The sequence below is a fragment of the Hyperolius riggenbachi genome, chromosome 9 (genome assembly GCF_040937935.1).
Source record: "Hyperolius riggenbachi isolate aHypRig1 chromosome 9, aHypRig1.pri, whole genome shotgun sequence".
NCBI lineage: Eukaryota > Metazoa > Chordata > Amphibia > Anura > Hyperoliidae > Hyperolius > Hyperolius riggenbachi.
The window spans coordinates 263313910-263341798 of record NC_090654.1 but is presented as its reverse complement, the minus strand read 5'-3'; the positions used below and the strand labels follow the sequence as shown (position 1 = coordinate 263341798).

The 27889-nt window shown below is 45.7% G+C and overlaps 1 protein-coding gene across 1 annotated transcript in view; it reads left to right on the top strand.

Annotated features, from left to right (window-relative positions):
• The first annotated feature begins 11104 nt into the window (after positions 1 to 11104).
• TSHR (thyroid stimulating hormone receptor) overlaps positions 11105 to 27889 on the top strand; it is a 131947-nt gene continuing 115162 nt past the window's right edge. Inside the window, 1 exon segment of the mRNA XM_068254446.1 lies at positions 11105 to 12393. The gene's annotated coding sequence lies outside the window, so the exon portion shown is untranslated.

Below are 27889 nucleotides of genomic sequence, written 5' to 3'. Positions count from 1 at the left end.
GGAAAGAGGGACAAATGAGGAGGACAGAGAGACAGGGCTCCCAAAGAGGGACTGTCCCTCCAAAAGAGGGACAGTTGGGAGCTATGCATGGCAACCTTATGTCTCTGCAAAGTCCCACAACACATATACTGTACTATTTGCCCTATCCCTATTTTCACATGCCTGATTGTTGTCCAACAGTCTAAAACAGACTAAAGTCGGGTGACAATCAAGCAGTTTTGTTGAGCGTGTGTACGGCCTTAAGGCAGCCGATAACGACCGCCTCAGACGATAATCAGGTATGTGTACAGCGGTCCCTGACCCCCATCCTGCTTACGTGAACTACAGCAATGGATGAATGACAACTGGCTGAAACTAAATGCAGACAAAACTGAAGTCCTTCTGATCGGAGGGCAGCGCATGACAACAAAACAACTTAACTTGCAGTCTTCACCACTGGGAATAGGAGGCACAGATCTGCACAGCTCTGATCATGTGCGTAGCCTGGGAGTTCTAATTGATGGGGATTTAAACTTCAGAACTCACATCTCTGCTGTGGTGAAATCATCCTATTTTCACCTGAAGAACATTGCAAAAATCAAGCACCTAATCCCCCCAGAAGATCTGCCAACCTTAGTCCATACCTTCATCATAGCTCCCAACTGTCCCTTTTTTGGAGGGGCAGTCCCTTTTTGGAAGCCCTGTCTCTCTGTCCCTTTTTCCCTCTCATTTGTCCCTCTTTCAGGACTTTGTCCCTCTTTCTATATAAATATATATATTTCTATACTAAAAATGTGTTTGACTCTTAACTTTATTCACATCCTTTAAATTGATATATTACTAATTTTAAAATGTTACTATGAAGAAAAATGAACCAGGACAGAAAGGACCAGTGTGGTTTGAATGATAAAACAACATATTTTTCTTATGAAATCGTTATGGTATGCGTGACTAGGGACGTGGTGGGGCGTGAGCAGGGGTGTGGCAGGGGCGTGGCTTAAGTGTCCCTTTTTCTCATCTCAAAAAGTTAGGAGGTGTGCTTCATTACCTCCCGACTGGACTACTGCAATGCTCTCTACACTGGCCTTCCAAAAAAGGACTTGTATCGCCTACAGCTGATACAGAATACTGCTGCCAGACTGCTAACCAACCCTGTCACGGCCACATAACGCCAGTCCTGCACTCCCTTCACTGGCTACCTATAGAATGGAGGGTTCTATTCAAGATCGGCCTACTGACAGTTAAATCCCTGAATAATCTGGGCCCTGGATACATGAAAGAAATGTTGCAGCTGCGTAGCAATCCCCGCATTCTCAAATCCACAGGTTCTAATAATCTAGTCATACCCAGAGTCCACTTGGAAACTTTTGGTCCCGGAGCCTTCTGTCATGCTGCCCCTACGTTTTGGAACACCTTACCTCAACAGATCAGGACAGCTCCATCCCTGGACGTGTTTAAATCCAGACTGAAAACCCACCTGTTCAGTTTGGCATTTGCAGAAATATAACCTTTGTTGTGTGAATACTTCATCCTACTACCAATTACTGAATCTGAGAGAGCCTAAGCGCTTTTAGTCCTATGGGAGAAAAGCGCTATAGAAATGTTATTGTATTGTATTATTGTATCCTGCGAGCGATTAGCTTAGCGGATCAACTCACCCCTGTGACGGCCTATCGCATTGTTCGCACCGCTCCCCTGCTCAGTGCGTAATGTCACACACGTGCCGCTATGTCATTCCTCTGCCTCCCCGCATAGCTACAGAACGCATTGCCAGCTACACAGCTAACTCGCCAGCGATGCCGCCCCAGGGGACCAATTCAAGAGGTGTGTTTTAAGACTCAGCTGAAGATAGGACTGAAAAGTATGGATGGGTGAAAAGTACAGATACGGTTGGCTGCAGGGCCCACTGCACTCTGAGATCATTGGCAAGTTCTGGGCAGCTTTGTCACCATTCTCCTGATCCTTGAAACTCAACGAGGTGAGATCTTGTATGGAGCCCCAGACCGAGGGAGATTCAAAACTTCTTGCTTTTATTGATGGCTAACACAGTACAATACTAGCAGACAGGGCCAGGCAGAGGCAGAGGCGAGAGAGGCTCCAGCCTCGGGGCGCAGTGTAGGAGGCGCACAACTCACTCATTCCCCTATTGTGTTTGAAGCAGAGAGAAATAATAAAAGGGGATACATGGCAGTAACTGCAAGCCAGATAACTACAGATTAACCTCCCACTTTGTTAGCTGCGTGTGCAAACCAATCACCGCCGCTCCACGCTGATTCACTGCTACCCACTGCACACCCCCCCCCCCCACCAGACCCGTTGCGCAGCCTGGCAAATCACCGCCAGGCAGCGCTAAGGGGTGGATCAGGAATCCCTCTGATGCCATGACGTCATCCTGATCATCGCCATGGCGATGGGGAAAGCCAAACAGGAAATCCCAATCTGAACGGGATTTCCTGTTTGTTCTGATCGCCGGAGGCGATCAGAAGGGGAGGAGGAATGCCGCTGCACAGCGGCGATCATGTAGCTGCGCTGCCCACTTGCGGTTTTAATAGACCGCCAGGGAGGTTAAGGTGTTGGGGGGGGGGGGGGTTGGGGGCCTTGGGGCGCCTCTTACTCTAATAGCAATCAGAGTGTGACGGCTGGGGTGGGAGGGGCTTTGGTGTCTCAGCCTTGGGTGCTGGAGGACCTTTCCCCGGTTCTGCTGCTAGAGCAGGATCATTCACCAAACAAACTAGGCAGGTGCATGGAACCCAATGGGCATCAAGAGGCCCACCTGCCATCTTATTTGACCTCTCTACACTTCAGCTTATTAAAAGAACAACTGGGGGACCCCAAATCTACTGCCTTGCCTGGGCCCATTACATCTTGATCCATCTCTGTCTACTGCTACTTCTATGGACAGGTGTCTTTTATACAGTTCTTGCAACAAGCTGGTATTAGGGGCACTCCCTAAACGTACCCATACACTTCTAGATTTCCGATGTGCAAGCCTGCGCTTCTTATTACTGGTACAACTGGGCAAACCACACTGTACTTAGCACGATCTTCTGCAGCTTCAGACACAAACCACTGGAAAACACAATAAAGTGCTGGATCGTGAAGTACGTTAAAAGTCTATTTATTCACACGCACTCTAAAATTGCACTTGCTAGACATAGAGTAAAACACGCTTCTCAAGGGTAACAACCCTTATCTCGCTCACAAGTGCATCCTGTCCTCGTCACTATGGCCAGTAGTGGTCAGTTCCAGTTGGAAAAGGGATTGCACTGCCAGTGACCTCACGACACGTTTCGGCTTCCCAAGCCTTTCTCAGGGACTCACCTGAGAAAGGCCTGGAAAGACGAAACACGTTGTGAGGTCACTGGCAGTGCCACTCCGAGGTGTGTACCTGCAATCCCTTTTCCAACTGGGATCGACCACTACTGGCCATAGTGAATCTATCTGATGTGTGCCACACACTAGGAACGGATTTCCAATAGATTTCAGTAGGGAATCTATTGAAAATCCATCGAAATGCAGTGTTGCACTATTCGATCCAATGCAGCGATATGGGTCATCGATCTGCCGCCGGCAGCCAATCGACCTAGATTTTCCATCTGGACCGATCGAATTGGGCCAGAAATCGATTGTTCGATCAATCATGCTGCCTGCTGCACAGATTTCTAGCCAATTCGATCTGAGTGGTTGAATCGGCCATATATTGATGGCAGAATCCGATGAGCGTATAGGTACCTTTACAGAGGGGCGCCTAATCTCAGCTCGTTATCTGCACACAGTACAGACACCTGGGAACCTGAAATCTTGCTGGTTGATAGGGGATCAAATACTTCTTTCGCTCATTTCAGTGCAAATCAAATTCTGGCTTTGGGACACTGGGTTTTTGGGGGTTCTTTTGTTGTTAGTCTGTCTCTCACAGGTACAATAAACCATTACAATTATAGACTGGTCATTTCTTGGTCAGAGAGCAAACAAGCAAAATCAGCAGGGGATTAAATACTTATTTCCCTCAGTGTACTCATTAGTAGATAGAGATGTTAGCGAACCGTTCGCTAGCGAATCTCTATGTGCAAATACTACTTCCGGATCGCTATGACCCGGAGTAGTACGGCTGTTCTGGGCCGGCGGTGCGCGCCTTTGATCGCGCGCCTGTTGCCGGGCACTCTCTGCGCATGTGCGTGACATCACTCATGACTTCACGCACATGCGCAGAAGGTGCCCGGCAACAGGCGCGCAATCAAGGACGGGCACCGCTGGCCCAGCGCAGCCGTACTACTTCGGGTCATAGCGACCCAGAAGTAGTACAGGGTGAGGGGTTCGCTGACATCTCTATTAGTAGATTCACACAGATACTGAACAGATTCTCCCTGCTATACTTACTCATGGCCACTAGATGAAACCAGAGAAGAGATAACTACCACTATCCTTTTTCCATTCCCTTTGACACAGTAGAGAGTACTGTATGTATGAAATTTAGCACCTATGCTTTTATTCTGCAGCAAGGCTGGCCGTTTAGCTGTTGGACTGGTGGATACCAGGTCATCCTATCTCCTAACATCCGCATAAATTGTCCCTTCAGTTTGAAAGACGCGCCACTTGCCTCTTAGTCTAACAGCAATCAGTGATGGCTGGAGTGGGAGGGATGGAGGGGTGCATTTTAGTGTCTCAGCCTTGTGCGCTTCAGGATCCTTTCCCAGCTCTGATTAGCTGCATGCTTGTTTCAGGTGTGTAATTCAGCCACTGCTGCAGCCAAAAAGATCAGCAGGACTGCCAGGCAACTGGTATTGTTTCAAAGGAAACATCCATATCCCTCTCAGTTAAGGTTCCCTTTAAAGGACCTCTGTCTGTCGCAAAAATCTTAAAATGTAAAATACATGTAAAACGTATACAAATAAAAAGTATGTTTCTTCCAGAGTAAAATGAGCCATCAATTACTTTCCTCCTATGTTGCTGTCACTCAGTAGGCAGTAGAAATCTGACATTACCGACAGATTTTGGACTAGCCCATGTTCTCATGGGGGTTTCTCAGTATTTTCTTTCTTTTTAAAACCACTTAGTGAATGGCAGTTGCCATGTCCAAGAAGTGTACAGTATGCAGGGAGGTTGGCCAGCACCAGTGTATAAATCTTTTTCAGGAAGTGTCTTTATAAAGAATAAATGCCATGCAGAGAATCCCCTATGGAGAGATAGACTAACCGAAAACCTGTCGCCAATGTCAGATTTCTACTACTTACTGTAAGTGACAGCAACAGAGGAGAAAAGTAATGTATGGCTCATTTTACTCTGGAAGAAATCTACTTATTTCATTTGTATGTGTTTTAAATTTTAAGATTTTTGCGACAGTTCCTCTTTAAGCACTGATTATGTGTGAGTAGCCCCAGAAACTGTATAACTTACCTTGGAACATTTAAAGGGATGAGGTGGCAACCCTGCAAGTTTCACGTTCCACAAGCAGCTTTGGCACTGGGAAGTTGAAGCACTCCTGTTAAGCTTTGTAGCCAATAGGGGAGGAGCCAAACGTCCATATCAACAAATAAGTAGTTGCAGTCAGCAATAGCCATAAGGAGGACTGTTAAAGTGGACCTGAACTCTTGCACAGGACAGAAGGAAAACAGAGAAATGCACCCTGCATGGATTTAGAGAGTTTAGCCTGTCTAATTCCCATTCATCTGTGACTAATCACAAGTGTAATTTGATCTCTCAGCTTTGCCAGCTCGGGAATCTCCTCTGCCATGGCAGAGCAGCTAGTTTCTGAACACAGGATGTTCACCTTATGTCTGCTTCTATGAAAGCAGGAAGTAGACACACTGCTGATTTATTGCAGGATTTGTATCAGCGGTAACAAAGAAATGTTTTCCTTTAAAGGTTGTTATGCTGTTGCTTTTTTTTTTTTTTAGAGCAGAGAGGAAGTTCTGAGTTCAGGTCCACTTTAAAATGTGTAGTAATTACAATTTTGGAGCCAGATTTAACCAGCATCTGGATACTTATTTGTTTGCGTAACCAGCTCCAAATTAGCCAGAGAAGTGGGCGTGCCTCCGCTGCTTCCACCCAACGACGTTCGCTCAGTGGTGGCGTAATGATGGGCATCAGCGCTTGTCAGATCCCCATGGTGTAATCCTGGGACTACACGGCCCGATTTTCCACTCAAATCTGGCGCTCGATCGTTCCACCGCTTGATTTCCGCAGGCGATTCTCTTATCTTCCGCTCGTTTTTCTTATCTTTTTCCATTGTCCTCAATGCAGAATCGAGCGGCGAAACGATCAGGCAGGAGATCGGACGTTTCGGAAATTATCTATCCCGCCATCTTAATGGCTCAAAATCGAGCCGTGTATTTCCAGCACAAGAGTCATGCAGTAGGTTGGCAATGGTGGTCTTCTCCTGAAAGGTAATGGGAGTGGAAGGGTGGTAGAAGGCCCTCCATGGATATGAGATATTTTAAAATATTTTAAAATAAATACTTCATGTGACGTATGGGAGATAAGACATGTTATTGAACCTAAAGACTACGCGTTTCGCGGCCTAACCCGCTTCCTCAGGCCAATAGTTCAGTGTCTGTTAGACAGAACCACGGACTTGGAGCACCGATTTAGTCCTTGGTTCCCTGGGGTGCCTTCTTCCACCCTCACAGTTTTACCTTAATTTAGGGGTCCTCCCCTGGTATCTGACATCCAGTGGGGTCTTTTGTTTTTTCTTTGTTTTGATTTCTCTGGAGAGCGACCAACATCAATCTAATCGTTTTTTCCCCCTTTCCGGTCCATGGAGCCCATCTTCTGAAGTTCCTCTACCGGATACACCAAGCAGGTAATGGAGGTGAAGAGGGGCAAAGCTCTCTCAAGCAGAAAGGAATCTACAAGAGCAGACTCAAATGCACATTTGTTTTTTGCACCCGATTCGCCTTTATCAGCGGCAAGACAAGCATTTCAAGAACATAGGTTCTCATGTCTTGTTTTAAAAGAAGCATTACAAACATGTTCTCTCATTGCCATTTTAACAAAAGCATTTGAAGAAGAACATGTGCCCTCGTTGCCCTGTCGTAAGGCAAGCATTTAAAAAATGTACCCTCCCTCAATGGTCTGTTTTATGGCAATGTTATACAATGTTATACAAAAACAGGGCAAAATGTGGCTCCAACACCTCAATCCCAAATGAGTAAAATGAAAGGGGCCTTATAGGAGGGAATTTTTAGGCAAAGGTAAGTGACTATTTGGGTTAATCTAAAACAACAAAAAAAGAAAAAAAAATATATTTTTTAGGTAAGATAAAAAAAAATGATCTTCAAGAAAACTCAGGAGGAAAGTTAATAGGACAAACCCCAAAATTGAATTGACTATTTTCACACATTCTCAATAAAATGCCTTTTTAAACCACCAGCAAGCAAGAAAACACTAAGAATAATAGTACTTTTTTGACTACTTTTTAGTACTTTTTCAATTGCTGAATGCTGTAACAGTTATTTTAAAGAAAATTTATGAAATATATATATAAAAAAAGTGTATTTAATGAGGGTTGTGTCTCTTTCTCGCTTATTTTTTTTTTAATTGTAGGGGAAAAAATTGTCCCATTTAGGTACTTACCTCAGTAGAGTAGAAGTGGCTGGATAGTGTACCAGTTAAAGAGGAACTCTCTCGAACATCTTAAAGAGACTCTGTACCAAAAATTACAATGTTTTTTCTACCATCCTACAAGTTCCTAAAGCTGTTCTAATGTGCTCTGCCTTACAGCAGCACTTTCTACTATAACAGTCTCTGTAATAAATCAATGTATCTTTCCCCTGTCAGACTTGTCGGCCTGTGTCTGGAAGGCTGCCAACTCTTCCATGCTGGTCTGTTTATGCAGTCTCCAGGCCCCTCTATGCACACTCTAGTGTGTGTGTATTTACATAAGCCAGCAGCGTCTCTGCTCTCTTATCAGTGATAGAAGAGAGCTGGATAAAAATCCTCCTCTGTTAGGCTGTGAAAGTAGCTGGCTGACACATACTGAGGAATTACAAACACAGGCACAGGCAGAGCTGTCTGCAGGAAGCCTGTCACTTCAGTGCATGAGAGAAGCTGGGGACAGAAGGTAAACACACAAATGATCTTTTGAGATTCAAAAGGAAAGCTGTATACAGCCTGCTTGTGTATGGATGTATTTTCTATGTGTGGACATACTGTACATCAATCTACTTCCTGTTTTGGTGGCCATTTTGTTTGTTTATAAACAAACTTTTTAAAACTGTTTTTGACTACTTTTAATGCGGCGGGGAGCGGCGAAATTGTGACAGAGGGTAATAGGAGGTGTCCCCTAACACACTAGTATGTTTACATTTGTGCGATTTTAACAATACAGATTCTCTTTAAAATTTAAAACACATTCAAATAAGAAGTACATTTATTTCTTCCAGAGTAAAATGAGCCATAAATTACTTTTCTCCTATGTTGCTGTGTCACTTACAGTAGGTAGTAGAAATCTGACATTACCGACAGGTTTTGGGTTAGTCCATCTCTTCATGGGGGATTCTCAGCATGGCCTTTATCCTTTATACATTCCCTAAAAAAGATTTATACAAAGATGCTGGCCAGCTTCCCTGCTTGCTGCACACTTTTTTGGCAGTTGGAGAGAGCAACTGCCATTCACGAAGTGCTTTTAAAAATAAAGAAAACCCTGAGAACCCCCCATGAGACGATGGGCTAGTCCAAAATATGTCGGTAAAGTCAAATTTCTACTACTTACTGTAAGTGACAGCAACATAGGAGAAAAGTAATTTATGGCTCATTTTACTCTGGGAGAAATGTACTTCTTATTTGTATAAGTTTACATGTTTTTTTAAGTTTTAAGATTTTCGTGACAGAGGTCCTTTAAGGTCTCTGCCTCTAACACAGGGGACCAGGGTTTGAAGACCAGCTCTTCCTGTTCAGTAAACCAGCACCTATTCAGTAGGAGACCTTGGGCAAGACTCCCTAACCCTGCTACTGCCTATGGAGTGCGCCCTAGTGGCTGCAGCTCTGGCGCTTTGAGTTCGCCAGGAGAAAAGCACAATATAAATGTTCGGTGTCTGTCTTCTCTAATAGAGGTAAGCCTCTGGATAATTAGAGCCGTCCCCCTTGCCTCCACACATCCAATGCTAGGACATCCCATACCTTTTCGACAAGGGCGTGTCCAGTAGGGCGTGGCTGCCAGGGCCGGATTTATACTCTTTACCGCCCAAGGCCACTGTCACCAGCCGCCGCCCTTCAGTATAGGTTGCGAGATGACCAATCCCCCATTCCCTCTAGTATAGGTAGCCTGATGACCGGCCCCCAGTATAGGTAACCTAATGACCACCCCCCCAGTATAGGGAGCCAGATGACCCCTCCCCCCTTTCCCTCCAGTATAGGTAACCAGATGACTCCTTTAATCCCTCCTTTTCCCACCCCCCTTTCAGTATAGGTAGCCAGCTCGCCCTTACACTGCAGCAGCCACTCATTTCTCCACTCGTCTCCAGTGCAGAAGCTTCCTCTTCCTTCCATCTCCAGCCCAAGTCCATAGCTGCCGGCCACAATACAAACGTGCACAGACAGCAAAGCGGCTGCTGCACAGGCGGCTAGCAACAGAGTACCGCAGACAGGCGCTCACCTGATCTCCCTGCATTGCAGCATTTGCAACCTTGCAAATGCTGCACCAGGTTAGCCTGCTTCTCTGGTGCCCTTCCTCCTGTGGTGCCCTAGGCCATGGCCTAGGCGGCCTTGGCCTAAATCCGGCCCTGCGTGGCTGCAATCCCGTCCATGAACAAGCGCGGCCGCACTGTGCAGGCGCATGGAGCCACTGGGGCTAGGGTTTTTCCCTCCTCTTAAAGTCAAAGGTTTGCTTTAATTAACATACGGTAACTTTATTTTAACACTTCCTGGGTAACAAAAACACAACAATGTTCACAGATCAGCTCATCACTATTCATCATGAGAGCATATACATTCACCATACACCCCCTCACCATCCTTCTCTTCTGGTCAGGGGCGTTGCTAGCCCTAAAGATCAGTGGCATGTGCCCGGGGTCTATACTGGGGTGCCCTGGATGTCCCCCAGGCAGAGTCAGCTGTGGTACCTTAATGGCGGGCATGCTGGGAGCTGTTGTGCATCAATCAGGGGTATACTGGGTGCTGTGGTGCCATGTTGGGCACTGTGATGGCTTTATGGGGGCATGCAGGGAGCTGTGGTTCTTCTATGGGGGCATGCTGAGAGTTGTGGTGCCTCAATGGGAGAACCGTGGGAGCATAGGAGGGGGTCCACTGGTAGGTCAGGGAATGCTATGGGGGAACTGCTAGATAACCTGGCGGCAGGCCAGTCCGCCCAGCAGACAGCCAAACCAGCCAGTTGGTGCACCCGACTGCCAACTCCCAAAAAAAAAAGAACGTGCGCAGTGAGCAGGGAGGCAGGCCAGCATATTTGTATAAATCTTTTGCAGAAATGTCTTTATAAACAATAAAGGCCATGCTGAGAATCCCCCATGAGGAGATGAGCTAGTTCAAAACCTGTTGGTTCTGTCATATTTCAATTAGCTACTGTAAGGGACAGCAACATATGAAAAAAGTAATTTATGGCTCATTTTATTCTGGAAGAAACATACTTCTCATTTGTATGTGTTTACATGCATTTTAAATTTTAGCATTTTCGCGATAGTGGACCTTTAAATCTTCTCATGTCTCCTTTTCCTCATCTACTGAGGAACAGGTCAGAAATTAGATGAAATCTGCTCCGTTCGCCATTCTTCTAGGTAGAAAGCTTCTGCACAGCCACCCGCAAGTCAGACAGCAGCAGTAATTCACGTTTCTGCACATTTTTAACACTTTACTACCCATAATTCCATGCAACATGGCGCTCTCACCTTTGTTTGGCCTTCACTGAGCTTCTTTAGTGGAGTGGGGATTGGGATGAGATATATGGGTTAGTAGATTGTTCCCTGGACAGGAATGAATTGCAGAGGCCACAATATATCTGTGCAGGTAGAATTGTTCCCCACTGTGGCCTGCAGAGGGAGCCACTGTCCCATTAGTTGGGCTCCGCAGAGTCCTTGTGGTCTCTGAGTTTGAGCTGTTCAGGGACCCCCTCCCTCCCTGCCTCCCTCCCTTCTCCCAGCAGACAGGCGAAGGGGGACCAAGTGTTTGTGTGGAAAACGCAACTTGAGTTTTGAAGCAGCTCTTGAATTGCTGCAATGAGACCTGAAGTACCTGCAGAGAAGCTGAGGCATCCCAAGAGTCAGAAGCTCCCAACGCAGCAGCCAGCCATCTCCCCTGGATCCTGAGCGGAGCCCCTGGAGAGAGCTGGGCATACCCCACCAGCCATCTCCCCTGGAACCTGAGCGGAGCCCCTGGAGAGAGCTGGGCATACCCCACCAGCCATCTCCCCTGGAACCTGAGCGGAGCCCCTGGAGAGAGCTGGGCATACCTCACCAGCCATCTCCACTGGAACCTGAGCAGCGCCCTTGGAAAGTCCTGGGCATCACTCACCAGCCATCTCACCTGGTACCTGAGCAGAACCCCAGAGAGTGCTGGGAAATACTTGCCAACCATCGCCATCCCTCTTCAGCCATTTCCACCCGAACCTGAGCGGAGCCCCTAAAGAGCACTGGGTGGGCACCCTTCCCCAATCACTGTCATACCTCGCCATCTATCTCCCCCGGAACCTGAGCGGAGCCTCTGGAGAGCCCTGGGTTGACATCCGTTGCCAATTATTACCACTCTTGCCTGCCCTCTGCCCTGGAACCTGAGCAGAACACCGGACAGTGTTGGGCATTCCTTGCCAACAATCGCCATCCCTCACAAACCATCTCCCTTGGAACCTGAGTGAAGCCTCAGAGAGTGCTGGGCACCCCTCACCAACCATCTCCCCTTAGTACCTGTGCAGAGCCTTGGTGTTGGGTATCCCTCATCAACAATCAACATCCCTTACCAGCCACCTCCACAGGCACCTGAGCTGAGCCCCAGAGAGCGCATCCCTCTCCAACCATTGACACTCCCAAACCATTGCCATTCCTCACCAACCATCTCCCCTTTTATCTGAGCAGGGCTACGGAGAGTGCTGGACAACCCTCGAGAACCATCTCTCCTGGCACCTGAGTGGATCCCAGGAGAGAGCTGGGTATCCCTCACCAATTATCACTATCCCTCACCATCCATCTCCCTTGGGACCTGAGCAGAGCCACGGAGAGAGCACTGGACATCCCTTACCAACCATTACCACTCTCGCCAACTATCTCCCTTGGCACCTGAGTGGAGCCCAAGAGAGAGTTGGGTATCACTCACCGATTATTGCCATCCCTCACCATCCATCTCCCCAGGGACCTAAGCAGAAGCACGGAGAGAGAGCACTGAGCATCCCTCATCAACCATCACCACTCACGCCAACCATCGCCACTCTCGCCAACCATCGTTGTTGGACCGAAGTCCCACTTCTCCAATCAGGTAATTCTGGTGCATTTTCTGCAGTGCTGTAGAACTAAAACTCCCAGCATACTCTGAGTGCCTATTCTAGATCCAGCGTTCTCAACACATGGTAAGTGGAACCCCGTATTTTAGTTGGGCTCAGGGGGAACTTGTCATAGTCAATCTATTAAGTTTTAAGATGAAAAAAAAAAGAACCTCAATAAGTATGTGTAGTAAATTAAGGGTATCAAGAAATGTTTAAAAAGCATTAATAAACAGAGGGGTACTTGAGATGAAAACTGGGGGTACTTGGCCAAGTAATTAAGTAATTAATGGCCAACCCATTAATAAAGGGGTACATGCTGTAACGTTGAGAAACCGTAGATGCAGGGGGCTGTAGTTGTTAATGAGTCAAGCTAGCGGGTAAATAATCATTAGCTTCCCATATCTAATTAGTCTTGTGCAAAGTTGTGGTTAAAGTTTGTGTTTTTGCAAAGTAAAAAAATTCACAAAATGTACATTAAGCTCCTAACGGAAAACTGAATCCACAGCTCACCAGACATTTCATCAACCTGCGTCTCTTGTTGTTATGGAACTACATGTCCCAGCATACCACAGATACTTATTCTATTTTATAATGAGTCTATCAGATCCATCAGAGAATTGATAATTAGATTTCCAAAAACACACAGATGTGGTTAGGTTCCCGATTATTCAGATTCCTGTAGAGTTAAAGTTTCACATAAAGAGAAATACTGAGCTCATCGCTAAACACTCCTCTCCGAAAAAAAATAATGTTGCACGTAACGCAGGCACTTGTGTTTCCCACTCTGGGTCTTTGGTCTCAGCGGTTACTCAGGGCAGAAACTCAGAGTCAGGATAGTTTATCTCAGTGGTTGCTCAAGGCAGACACTCTGGGTCTTTCGTCTCAGTGGTTGCTCAGGGCAGACACTCGGGGTCTTTGGTCCCAGAGGTTGCTCAGGGCAGACACTGAGGGCACTTGGTCTCTGTGGTTGCTCAGGGCAGACACTCGGAATCTTTGGTTTCTGGGTTGCTCAGGGCAGACACTCGGGGTCTTTCGTCTCAGTGGTTGCTCAGGGCAGACACTCGGGGTCTTTGGTCCCAGAGGTTGCTCAGGGCAGACACTGAGGGCACTTGGTCTCTGTGGTTGCTCAGGGCAGACACTCGGAATCTTTGGTTTCTGGGTTGCTCAGGGCAGACACTCGGGGTCTTTGGTCTCAGCGGTTGCTCAGGGCAGAAACTCAGAGTCAGGATAGTTTATCTCAGTGGTTGCTCACGGCAGACACTCTGGGTCTTTCGTCTCAGTGGTTGCTCAGGGCAGACACTCAGGGTCTTTGGTCTCAGTGGTTGCTCAGGGCAGACACTGAGGGCTAGAGATGCCCGGACCTCCGATTTTCGGTTTGCGTAACGTGAAAGTTTGATTTGCGTGTACTTTCACGAACCACAATAGACTTCAATGGGGAGGCGAACTTTAGAAACATTTATGCTGTCCACAAAAGTGATGGAAAAGATGTTTCAAGGGGTCTAACACCTGGAGGGGGGCATGACGGAGTGGGATAGACACCAAAAGTCCCGGGGAAAAATCTGTGTTAAGTGGGGTGCCAGAATCAGAGCAGGAGGAGGAAGATATGTCACGCTTTCGTGCAGAAGCTGAGAAAGATGAGGTGTTTGGTCGAGGGCCGCACAAAATCACAACAGCGTGACCTCGTACACACCTGCCAGGTGGCCTGCCTCTGCCTTTTGTTTTGTCCATATTGGGGGGGATGAAGTGAAAGGTATGCACTGACTTGACTAATACAATGTGCAGTCACACAGGTGCAGTTAACAGGTATGCACGGAGTGGTATATCACACTGCGTGCACTTACATAGGTAGGTGGGTGCACTGAACACAACAGGTAGGTATATGCAGTGATGGATATTACAATGTGCACCTGTCACACACAGACAGGTACCGGACAGGCACAGTGACACTGCGTGCGGTCACGTAGGTAGGTGGGTGCACTGTGAACAACAGGTAGGTATATGCAGTGATGGGTATTACAATGTTCACCTGTCACACACACAGGTAGTCACTGAATGTGCTGGGCCTGGCAGTGGCACACACAGTAGGAATTACCAAGGCTGTCTATGCAACACAAGTGTCAGTGGGACACACACACAAAAAAATTTGGATCACAAGAACAAGGATTAGCTCTCAAAAGAGCTGTTGAGGGGTGCTTTTTAGCAATAAGAATCAGCAAGGAGCAAGCTAAGAAGCCTACAAGAGCCTAACTAAGCTTTCCCTATGAGAGTCTGCAGCAGCTTTTTCTTCTCTAATTAATGCAGGCACACAAGTGAGTCCAATGCCTGACGCTGCCTGCCTTTTATAAGAGGGGAGTGGCTCCAGGACGGAGTGTAGCCTGATTGGCTACAATGTGCCCGCTGACTGTGATGTAGAGGGTCAAAGTTGACCCTAATGATGTAGTATAGGAAGCAAATCGAACCGCCATAAAGTTCACGTTCGTGGGCGAACGCGAACAACCGAAATTCACCTGGAACTGTTCGCCGGCGAACCGTTCTGGCCATCTCTACTTATCCACGGATGCTCAGGGCAGACACCCTGGGTATTTGGTCTCAGCAGTTGCTCAGGGCAGACACTCAGGGTCTTTGGTCTCAGAGGTTGCTCAGGGCAGACACTCAGGGTCTTTGGTATCCACGGATGCTCAGGGAAGACACCCTGGGTCTTTAGTCTCAGCAGTTGCTCAGGGCAGACACTTGGGGTCTTTGGTCTCAGAGGTTGCTCAGGGCAGACACTCGAAGTCTTTGGTCTCAGCGGTTGCTCTGGGCAGACACTCAGGGTCTTTGGTATCCACGGATGCTCAGGGCAGACACCCTGGGTCTTTGGTCTCAGCAGTTGCTCAGGGCAGACACTTGGGGTCTTTGGTCTCAGAGGTTGCTCAGGGCAGACACTCGAAGTCTTTGGTCTCAGAAGTTGCTCAGGGCAGACACTCAGGGTCTTTGGTATCCGCCGATGCTCAGGGCAGACACTCTGGGTCTTTGGTATCCACAGATGCTCAGGGCAGACACCCTGGGTCTTTGGTCTCAGCAGTTGCTCAGGGCAGACACTTGGGGTCTTTGGTCTCAGAGGTTGTTCAGGGCAGACACTCGAAGTCTTTGGTCTCAGCGGTTGCTCAGGGCAGACACTCAGGGTCTTTGGTATCCGCCGATGCTCAGGGCAGATACTCTGGGTTTTTGGTCTCAGAGGTTGCTCAGGGCAGTCACTCGGGGTCTTTGGTCTCAGCGGTTGCTCAGGGCAGACACTCAGGATGGCTTATCTCAGTGGTTGCTCAGGAAAGGCGCTCAGATGGTTGAATGTTTGCTTTCATGGAAGTTTCATGATACATATACATATGTTTCATATGCACATGTTGTGATAAAATGGCCCAAATCGTTTCTCATAGCTGCTCAGATTCCTCAGATTCTTACATAGAGTCTCAGGTGAGACAAGCAGGCAGTGTAAAGTAATAGTATATCAAACCCTGGTTAATGCAGTGTACATACATTATGTATTTACCTATGTTTAAGATACAGTACATGGATATCATCCCCAAAACATGCAGTAAATTATTATCAATATTCTATTAGTGCTTAAAGGATGCATAAAGCGAATTATAAAAAATCAGTTTTACTTACCTGGGGCTTCCTCCCGCCCCTAGAAGCCTATGTGTCTCTCACCGTAGCTCCGCCCTCCAATCTCCCAGAGTCCCCTCCGCAGCAGCTGCCGACCTGGCCAGGGACACATAACCTTCTAGGGGCTGGAGGAAGCCCCGATAAGTAAATAAGATTTTTTTATATTTCGCCTCATGTATCCTTAAAAGGAAAACTGAAGTGAGACGGATATCAAGGCTGTCATATTTACTTCTTCCTTTTAGGCAATACCAGTTGCCTGGCTATCCTGCTGATCCTACACCTCTAATACTTTTAGCCATAGCCCCTGAACAAGCATGTATCAGATTGGGTGTTTCTGACATTATTGTCAAATCTGGCAAGATTAGCTGCATGCTTGTTTCTGGTACTATTCAGACACTACTGCAGCCAAATAGATCAGCAGGACTGCCAGGGAACTGGTATTGTTTAAAAGAAAATGTATATGGTAGCCTCCATATTCTTCTCACTTTCGTTGTTCTTTAAGGAGATGCTAAAAATATTTGCTTCCATACAGTTTTAATTTAATTTAAATTATTGTTATGAGTCTTGGCATTGGATGGATTCATTTGTATTTCCTAGAGCTGTTATCAATGTAAAGAAGACTTGGCCTCAATTCACTAAGCTTAACTCCTGTCTTTAATAACTCTTCAGAGCGGTTTTACAGTTATCACAATTATATCACCATGGTGATAACTGTAAAACAGCTCAAAAGAGTTATTACAGACAGGAGTAAGGTTAGTGAGTTGAGGCCATGGTCTTCTTAAAAGTAAACAGAAGCCAAAACACTTTTATCTGTCTGGGGAAACACTGCAGATGCAACAAAAACTGTGCTAAAAAGTTCAAACAGCTGTTATTTCTTTTGTTTTGCAACTGAATGAAGCGTATTTTGCATCCCAGTGACATGGCTGCTGCTATTTAGAATTATCAGTGGAATTACTGAGATATGAAAACATGACCTCATAGTGTTCTCTGAGGTCAGACTGGGAAACCCTAATCGCTAAAGCTAGTAAAGTAACAGGCTCTGATCAATGCACTTGCACTGTTAATTTTACATAGCTCGGTTTTAACAAAGACTGCAGCGATTGGTACTTGATCACTCGGGGGCAGTTTGAGGCCGAGAGGTGTATCCCGAGGCTACAGCCTAGCGACATGTTCTGTTGCTATGGATGGGGAAAGAGGGACGATGGTGCTGCGCATGACGGAGCAGTTTCTGGCAGGAGTGGTGAGGTGGGGAACAAAGGGCTCAGTCAGAGCAGGAAAAAAGGGCGCATGCGACAAGTGTATAAATTGGGTGCTGCCATAAGACTCAATACAATTTATCATTCTTTGGGCGCTGGAGTGGAAATTTGGGCGCCCGCTATTTATATCCTTTTCTGCTACTTCAAAATGTTGATTACCATTTTTAAAGAAAATATCCAGTGTTCTCCCCAGGCTCTTTTAGCCGGGTGCTCCACCCGGCTAGTTTTGGTGAGCACCCAGCTGTCATCTGCTCACCTCCTCCTATGCTGTAAGCAGAGTTGCTCACAGAAGCACCGGCTCTGCATTCTCATCTCGCCCCACCCAGCTACTTTTTCATGCCACTCAGCTGGAAAAAATATCTGGGGAGAACACTGATATCTATATTGTAATTTTGCCTGTACAGCTTGCTATTGTTAAATATCGTCTAAAGAAGTAAATTGTCCTCCTCTTCTGAAATTCGTCCACTCCAGCCATAAATCGTTAAAGAGACACTGAAGCGAGAAAAAAAATGATGATATAATGATTTGTATGTGTAGTACAGCTAAGAAATAAAACATTAGGAGCAGAGTCATAAGTCTAATATTGTTTCCAGTACAGGAAGAATTAAGAAACTCCAGTCGTTATCTATGCAAAAGAGCCACTGAGCTATACGACTTTCAAAGTTGCAGGGAGCTCTGTCTTCTGAAGCTTGTTATCTCAACTGTCAGTCACTGTATTTTCTTTTTCTCTCTAGAGGACAGGTCAATAGTTCACTGGCCTGCTCTGTAAAATCATTTAGAGTGCGGATATTTGCTGTGTAAACTGCAAATATTAGAGAATGATGCAATGTTTAAAAAAAAACACTATATAACTGAAAATAAAAATATGAGAATATTTTCTTTGCTGCTAATGTTCTAGTAATTATCCGTACTACACATACAATTCAGTGTTCTCCCCAGGCTCTTTTAGCCAGGTGCTCCACCCGGCTAGTTTTGGTGAGCACCCGGCTGTCATCGGCTCACCACCTCCTCTGCTGTAAGCAGAGTTGCTCACAGAAGCACCGGACCTGCATTCTCTCATCTCGCCCCTTCTGGCCATTACTTCTTTTTCATGCCACCCAGCTGGAAAAAAATTCTGTGGAGAACACTGCAATTCATTATATCATTATTTTTTTACTTCAGTGTCTCTTTAAATATTGTTTACTGCCCTCTTCTTGTGAATAAAGATCACTGCAATATAATCGGAATATTGTTCGGTAGTAATAAAAACCTTGTGTAGGGTCTCCTGCCCTCCCCCTTTGCATGAAAGATATAGGGAATGCATTTTAATTTTGCCAGTATAACGCCTCATGTTTTATTTTGTCCACTCCAGCCATAGATTGTTACATATCGTTTTATTCCCTCCCCTTGTGAAGAACGATAATTGAAGTAAAAAAACGATATTTTACTACTAAGTTACTATGCACCCTAATTTCCACGCGCCTTTATGCGGGCTCAGGCGGCAGTCAGGTGTTGTTGTCACTAGAAACCTGGCATGCCCCACAGCGCCCTCTCCTCCCCAGCAGGGGGCATCTATACACGCAGTGCCGTAACTAAGAAGCAGTGGGCCCCGGTGCAAGTTTTACATGGGGCCCCCCAAGTACTATATACATAAAAAAATTATACAGCGCACCAAAACCAATCAAGGACAGCCACAGTGTCAGAGGTGAAAGAAGGGGATGAGGAGCAGTGTATTCATGATTACTACTATTTAAAACATCTCTAGAAGTGATTATTATCAGCACAGGACCAATAAAGAGCTAATACTGTGGTTGAGGGAGGGCCCCTTGGGGCCCCTCTGATCCAAGAGCCCCGATGCGGTTGCTACCTCTGCACTCCCTATTGCTACACCACTGTATACACGTTACATTCATCATATGTAAGGCCTAATCTATTTTAAAAATTGCATTGCGCATACGTACCGTTACTTTGCACACATGTTGTTTCCAATGAAGGATACACAGACGTGTAGCGTACATTTGAAAAAAAAGAGACACAGAAATTTGGGAGCCGGAGAAAGCTGCTAGTGGAATATCATTAAAATTAGAAGGTAGGGATTAGATTGTGAGCTCCTCTGGGCCAGAGGAGCTCACAATCTAATCCCTACCTTCTAACTCTGGGGACAGTCAGTGACATGACTATGTACTCTGTAAAGTGCTGCAGAAGATGTCAGTGCTATATTAATACACTAGCTGATGACGCGGCGTTGCCCTGGTATGCATTTGGTTGTTGGCTGTTTCTAGCCTTGACACACAGTCACTCAATAAACAAGTTTGTGAGCTTTGTGGCCCTTGGCATCAATAATTTAAATTTTCCCATTGAAATAAAACAAATCTGATAGGCTGTTTGTGGCTCCACCCCCTTTACTGAATTTGAACTCCAGTCACACAATGACCAACTGTAGCAGGTTTGAGGCCTCTGCCATTAACAGTGTAAGAATGCCAGCAATGTGAATATTCCCCTTGAAAATCAATAGTTGAATTCTGATTGGCTGTTGGAGGCTCCACCCACTTTTCTGAGTAGTAATCACAGTCACCCAGTGGCCCACTGTGTCAAGTTTGGGAACCCTGCCATTAACAGTGTAAGAATGGCTGCACACTGCATGCGATTCCGATTTTTAATAATTTTTTACATGCGATTCAAATTCCGATTTTTAATCGTTACTGCATGCTGCGTTTTTTTCTGTGTTTTTCTGTTGATAGCATTCAGGGAAAATCGGAATCAGAAACGCAAATCGGATTTGCAGTGTGCAGGGAGCCTAATGCTACGTACACACATGCGACAACGATCGTTCGTTAAGAACGACGAACAAACTTTTAATTGATGAAAGAACGACCTAAGTAAAGGTAGTTTTAAAATGTGTGTAACGATCTGATCGTTAGAACGAACGTTACATCACAGAAAGCAACTATTGCGCCTGCGCATAAAAATGAGAAGTTCCATGGAGAAATAGTGAAATGCGCATGTCAAGCCTAGTACGAACGAACGTTTTCCAACGATGTACTACTTTTGCAAACGATCATCGTTGGTTAAAATCCGCCGAGACAGAACTTTCTTTTGTAGCGATTTGGCTCGTTCGTCGTTTGCCTTAATAGTCGGTGGTTCGTTTTTTGTAACGATCGTCGTTGGTAAAGATCGGGGAACGATCGTTACAAACGACTATAGTCGCATGTGTGTACGCACCTCAAGAATGGCTGCAATTTATATTTTCCCATTGAAAAGGAGCTGCTGAAATTTGATTGGCTGCTTGTGGCTTTGCCCAGGTGTGCAGGGGGGACACGAGACCCCCAGAACATATCCCAGGTAGTAAGGGATCTGTATACCAAGTTTAGTTGAAATCTGTCAAGGAGTTTTCGAGTGATCGCGGCGCACGCACGCACGCACACACACACACACACACACACACCCTGATTTTATATATATAGATAATAATAGTAATAATAATATGGTAGGACATTATACTATGATAGGATTAGCTTGTGAGCTCCTCTGAGGACAGTCAGTGAAATGACTATGCACTCAGTGTTATCTAAATACATTATAATAACTATATGGGGTAGTCTCCTTTCGTAATCAGAAGCACTATAACGGTAATATCCAAGTACAGACATACATTTAGGATGTCTCATGACATATTTGAGTTCTGGTTCGAGAGTAGTTGTGCCTCGCCGCGCAGGAAAAGCTTGAGTGGACACATCTGTGCGCAGTACTGGAAGATTTTCACATCAAAAGTCCTTTTTTAAAAAATATACTGTATATTTAAAAAAATCTGATTGCAAAACCTGTTGCTAAGATACAAACTGGTAATAGAAATATCTCCCTTTTCCTGTTTGGAAAGAGGAACAAGACAAGGCTGCCCCCTCTCACCTGCCCTTTTTGCATAAGCCATTGAATTACTAGCATTCCATATACTGTAGATATAATGACTCAAGTATTGTTGGCCTTCACATTGGTGATTTAGACCTCGTTCACATCAGGGACGTTTCTGTTCGCTTTCCACAGCGCATTGCCCTGTGCGTTCTGCAAGGTATCGATTTTCCCATGTAATTAAATGTAGCCGATTCAAATCTATGCGCTGCGCTGAGCAGCGTTACAAAAACGTAGTGTTGCATGCATTTCTGTGCGTTGAGCTTTAAAGCGCACATCAATGCAAGTGAATACAATAACATTTCTATAGCGCTTTTCTCCCATAGGACTCAAAGCGCTTAGGCTCTCTCAGATTCAGTAATTGGTAGTAGGATGAAGTATTCACACAACAAAAGTTATATTTCTGCAAATGCCAAACTGAACAGGTGGGTTTTCAGTCTGGATTTAAACACTTCCAGGGATGGAGCTGTCCTGATCTGTTGAGGTAAGGAGTTCCAAAACGTAGGGGCAGCATGACAGAAGGCTCTGGGACCAAAAGTTTCCAAGTGGACTCTGGGTATGACTAGATTATTAGAACCTGTGGATCTGAGAATGCGGGGATTGCTACGCAGCTGCAACATATCTTTCATGTATCCTGGGCCCAGATTATTCAGGGATTTAAATGTCAGTAGGCCGATCTTGAATAGGACCCTCCATTCTATAGGTAGCCAGTGGAGGGAGTGCAGGACTGACGTTATGTGGCAGTGACGGGGTTGGTTGGTTAGCAGTCTGGCAGCAGTATTCTGTATCAGCTGTAGGCGGTGCAAGACCTTTTTTGGAAGGCCAGTGTAGAGAGCATTACAGTAGTCCAGTCGGGATGTGATGAAGGCATGGACTAAGGTTGGCAGATCTTCTGGGGGGAGGAGGTGCTTGATTTTTGCAATGCTCTTCAGGTGAAAATAGGATGATTTCACCACAGCAGAGATTTGAGTTCTGAAGTTTAAATCCCCATCAATTAGAACTCCCAGGCTACGCACATGATCAGAGCTGCGTAGATCCGAGCCCTCTATTCCCAGCGGTGAAGACTGCAAGTTAAGTTGTTTTGTTGTCATCCGCTGCCCTCCGATCAGAAGGACTTCAGTTTTGTCTGCATTCAGTTTCAGCCAGTTGTCATTCATCCATTGCTGTAGTTCACGTAAGCAGGCGTTTATAGTTGGAGTTGGGTCTGTCACACCAGGCTTGAAGGAAAGATATAGTTGGGTGTCGTCTGCATAGCAGTGGTATGTCAGGCCATGTTTTTGGATTAGTTTTCCAAACGGTAACATGTAAATTGTGAAAAGCAGGGGAGAGAGGATTGAGCCTTGGGGCACCCCATACTTCAGTGGTACAGGGGTGGACAGGAAGGGCCCCATAGACACTTTTTTGGGTTCTGCCACTCAAGAAGAATTGGAACCACTGAAGAACTATGCCATCAATGCCGCAGTATTCCTGTAGCCTGTTTATCAAGATGTCATGGTCAACTGTATCAAAGGCTGCAGAAATGTTTAGCAGTATGAGGATCGAGCACTCTCCTCTGTCTCTTGCCATGAGCAGGTGGTTGCATATTGGGATGAGGGCAGTTTCCGTGCTGTGGTGTTTCCTGAAGCCAGACTGGAATGGGTCATAACTGTTGTTTTGTAGGATTTTGGCTTCTAGCTGGAGGTATACAGCTTTTTCAATTATCTTACCCAGAAAGGGGAGGTTAGAGACAGGTCTGTAGCTGGTCATTGCATCTGGGTCCTGGGAGAGTTTTTTGAGGAGAGGCCTGATGATTGCTTCCTTCAGTAAAGCAGGAAATATCCCTGATTGTAAGGAACAGTTAACAATTTTGAGGAATACCGGTACAAACAGGTCGGGGCAGTTCAACATGAACTGTGTTGGGCCAGGCTCCAGGTCACAGGTAGTAACGCGGAGGTGAAGGGGGATGCTTGATGTGACTTCTTCATCAATTTCTTTGAAGTTTGACCAAGGTGTTACGTTGTCTCTGCTAATGGTCTTCGGTGCTATTTTAGGCTCAGATGCTGTAAGTTGGATGGCGGAACTTATAGCGGAGACTTTGTCTGTGAAGAAATGGGCAAATTGGTCACAGCGGTCCTTTGAAGACTCGATATTAAATTTTTGACATGCCAGGTTGCAGAGTTTTTCCACTGTGCGGAACAGTTGGGCTGGTTTGTTAACTGCATTTGCAATCTCTTGTGATAGAAAGGATGACTTTTTTTCCCTTGATTACCTTTTCGTAGTTCTTCAAGTGGAGGATTAAGGCATATTTGTCTTCTGGGGACTGAGATTTGCGCCATAGTCTGACGTTTTCGGCCTTGTCTTTTCAGCTCTTTTATAGAGTTATCAAACCACTGTGCATGATGGTGTGGAGTAAGATATTTGGTGCACAGAGGGTGAATGGGTGAGCTTTTTCAGCGCATAGAAGCGCATGCTGTTTTTACCCCTAATCGGAAAAAAAAAATACATTTACATATAAAAACCAAAGATTTATTGACAACTGCTTCTGCTACAATAAGCAAAACGTGCTTTAAAGAAGCGCAGCAAAACGCACAGAAACGCGCAAGCATGCACAAGCGCATGCGTTTCTTACCACGCACTTTCACACGTTTCTCAGTGAAGCGGATGTGAACGAGGCCTTACAAGAATACGTCTTTGTAACAATGCTAACATTTGTACAACACTGTTCTGTTGGACTAAGTTCTTGAGAGCAGCGATGGGCTCACGAGTAGATAACTAGCCGAATTTGTGATTCTAATGAGGCTTAATTGCCTCAGGTGTGTGCATGGGACACAGGGGGTTAATTACCCAGATGTCCGGCGCTTCTATGCGTATCACACGTTCCACGACTCAGTACGGCACACTGCGGTAGTGACTTGTGGAGTTAGAGGTAAATAAACACAGCACCACAGAATAGGTTAGTGATTTATAAATCCATAATAATAATATTTCAGTAAAAAAAAATAAAAAAGTGATGTTTACATCAGACCTTTACAAGAGGGAGAAATGAGGAAGAAAGAGGGGCAGAGGGATTTGGTTCCCAAAGAGGGAGCTATGGTCTAAAGGCTGTAGGAGAACTGGTGGGCAGTTAACCTGCTGAGCGGTCTGGACGAGCTCAGCTCGTCCATCACCGCCGATGGCTGCCGCTCAGGCCCTGCTGGGCCAATTTGGCTCAAATAAAAAGCAGCACACGCAGCCGGCACTTTGCCAGCCGCGTGTGCTGCCTGATCGCCGCCGCTCTGCGGCGATCCGCCGCATGCAGCGGCGAAAGAGGGTCCCCCCAGCCGCCTGAGCCCAGCGTAGCCGGAACAAACAGTTCCGGCCAGCGCTAAGGGCTGGATCGGAGGCTGCTGACGACGTCCATGACGTCACTCCGCTCGTCGCCATGGCGACGAGGTAAGCGAAACTCGGCCTTCCGTGTTACTTCTGGCCGCCGGAGGCGATCAGAAGAACGCCTCCGGAGCGCCCTCTAGTGGGCTTTCATGTTGGCTGCATGAAATAGGTTTTTTTTTATTAAAAAAAAACCCTCCCGCAGCCTCCCTGGCGATCTTAATAGAACGCCAGGCAGGTTAAGCAGGGGTCACACTTGTCTTTCAGTTTTGTGTTTTTTGCACATCATGGGATTGATTCACTATAACAAATAGCTTGCCAATCAGAGTTAACACGCCTTATCAGAGTCAACATGTCTTATCAGAGTTAACACTCCTTATAAGAGTAGCATAGCAAGAGCTAGGACCTTATGCCTGCTAATTGGCAATGACGAGAGCTCCACTCGTCCTGCCCTGAGACCCTGCAAGTCCAATCACTTTAAACGACATTATCCCCGCACTTTGATGTCAAGTTTCCTGTCAAGTGACAGGCAGCCTTTTGGGCCAATCAAAGTGCTGGGATACTGTCCTTTAAAGTGATTGGACCCGCAGAGGCTCAGGGCAGGACGAGTGGAGCTCTCGTCATTGCCAATTAGCAGGCATAAGTTCGTAGCACTTGCTATGCTACTCTGATAAGGCGTGTCAATTCTGATAAAGCATGCTATTTGTTATAGGGAATCAACCCCCATGTGCGTTTGTATGCAGAAAATTGTGCACGTTTTTTTCCACAGCAGCTAATAACTCGTAGAGAAAACACGCACGATGTGCAGTATTATGCTGCAGTTCTGCCCTTCTGTACGGAAGTCACTGATCAGAGTTCTGTGCGGAGTTCTTCTTTCCCAATGCATGTTTAATACTCCTGTTCCCAGCAGCACTGTCAGGAAATGAGCGATCGTATCGTTCTGGAGGGAGCCGAGCATTCCATTAGTTAGGTGTCATGTTGGACTCGGTGTCCCAGCTATGATTGCAGATGATTTCTCCATCAGTGTCGGCCCAGTCAGTCCTCTCCTCTGCCCAGTAATATGTTTACTCTGCACTGGACACGGAGAAGCACAACGCGAACAGGGAGGAAACTGCCCTAGAGGTAACACCTGCACTATTCTTTTCTGGGGGGCCCAATGTTCCAGCATTGTAGCATCCCCATCAAAATAGCATACAAATACAGCACATCAGAGACAGCGTCACTCACTGACCACGCCTCTCTGCCCCTCCCCCCGCAACAACTGCCGCTGTCCTCCACATTATTAGTGCTTATTTATATAGCACTGACATCTTCTGCAGCGCTTTACAGAGTACATAGTCATGTCACTGTCCTCATAGGAGCTCACAAGCTATTCCTACTATAATCATAATGTAATGTCCTACCATATTATTATTATTACTTATTTATATAGCACTGAAATCTTCTGCAGCACTTAAAGAGACACTGAAGCGAAAAAAAAAATGATATAATGAATTGGTTGTGTACTATGAATAATTACTAGAAGATTAGGAGCAAAGAAAATGTTCTCATATTTTTATTTTCAGGTATATAGTGTTTTTTCTACTATTGCATCATTCTCTAATATGTGCAGATTACACAACATTCAGCATTCAAAATGATTCTTTCAGAGCAGTCTGTGAACTAATGACCTCTCCTCTGGCAGAGAAAAAGTAAATTGTTCACTTACAGTTAAGTTAATAAAAGTCAGAAGACAGCCCTCTCCACGTAGAGCTTAATTGCTTTTTTGCATAGAGATAACAACTGGAGTTTCTTAACGCTTCCTGTACTGGAAACAATTAGACTGATGTATCTGATCTTAAAGGGAACCAGAGGCCCCAGGAAAAAGATTCTATACATACCTGGGGCTTCCTCCAGCCCCATACGCACGGATCGCTCCCACGCCGCCGTCCTTTGCTGCCTGGATCCGCCAGTACCGAGTCCCGTCATGGCCGCCAGTCAGCCAGTCGGCCGGCAGACGCGGCCAATTGTCCGCATCACACGGGGCTCCCTCCATATACCTATGCGTGCGGCTGCTTACTGCGCAGCCGCATGCGTGCGGGTATGGAGGGAGCCCCTGTGATGTGGACAATTGGCCACCGATCCAGGAAGCGGAGGATGACGGCGTGGGAGCGATCCAGGCTTATAGGGCTGGAAGAAGCCCCAGGTATGTATAAAAGCTTTTTCTTTTTTTTCTTACGTTCCGCTCTGGTTCCCTTTAATGTTTTATTTCTTAGCTGTACTACACATACAAATCATAATATCATAATTTTTTTTTCGCTTCAGTGTCTCTTTAACCGAGTACACAGTCATGTTAACCTATTTTGGTTCCTGGACGTAGAAACTACGTCCAGGAACCATGCGCGCTCCCGCGGCCAATCGCGCGCGTGCACGCGGGCTCCCGGCCCGCGGTTCGTTAGCCAGGCAATCAGTGAATCGGGCTATGGTGCCCGATCACTGATTCCTCTCCCCCGCTGAAAAAGCGACAGCTTCTCTCGGAAGCTTCGCTTTTTCTGGCTGTTCCCTCCCCGATGCGTCACTCTAAGCTGTGTTACGCTTAGAGTGACGTCATGTAAACAAACTCATGGCCGCCATCTTGTGGCCAAAAAGTAAAACTACAACAAAAAGTAAAAAAAATTTAAATCAACACACAATAACATTAAAAAAACTATGGTTTACATCCCACCCTCCCAAAAATACCCAAATAAATTGTTTAATATAAAAAAAACAAAAAACATTACAATAAAAAAAAAAAAACATGTAAATATTTGCCTAAGGGTCTAAACTTTTTAAATATCAATGTAAAGATGAAATATTTCTATATTTTTTTTATTTTAAACTTGGAAATAGTGATAGATGCAAAACGGAAAAAATGCACTTTTATTTCCAAATAAAATATTGTCGCCATACATTGTGATAGGGACATAATTTTAACGGTGTAATAACCGGGACATATGGGCAAATACAATACGTGAGTTTTAATTATGGAGGCATGTATTATTTTAAAACTATAATGGCTGAAAACTGAGAAATAATGAATTTTTTCCGTTTTTTTCTTATTCTTCCTGTTAAAATGCATTTACAGTAAAGTGTCTCTTAGCAAAATGTACCCCCCAAAGAAAGCCTAATTGGTGGCGAAAAAAACAAGATATAGATCAGTTCATTGTGATAAGTAGTGATAAAGTTATAGGCTAATCAATGGGAGGTGAACATTGCTCAAGTGAAAACGACGACGGAACGCGAATGGGTTAATGACTGTCCACAGAGGAGCTCACAATCTAATCCCTACCATAATAATAGTCTAATGTCCTACCATATTAATATTATGTATTTATACAGG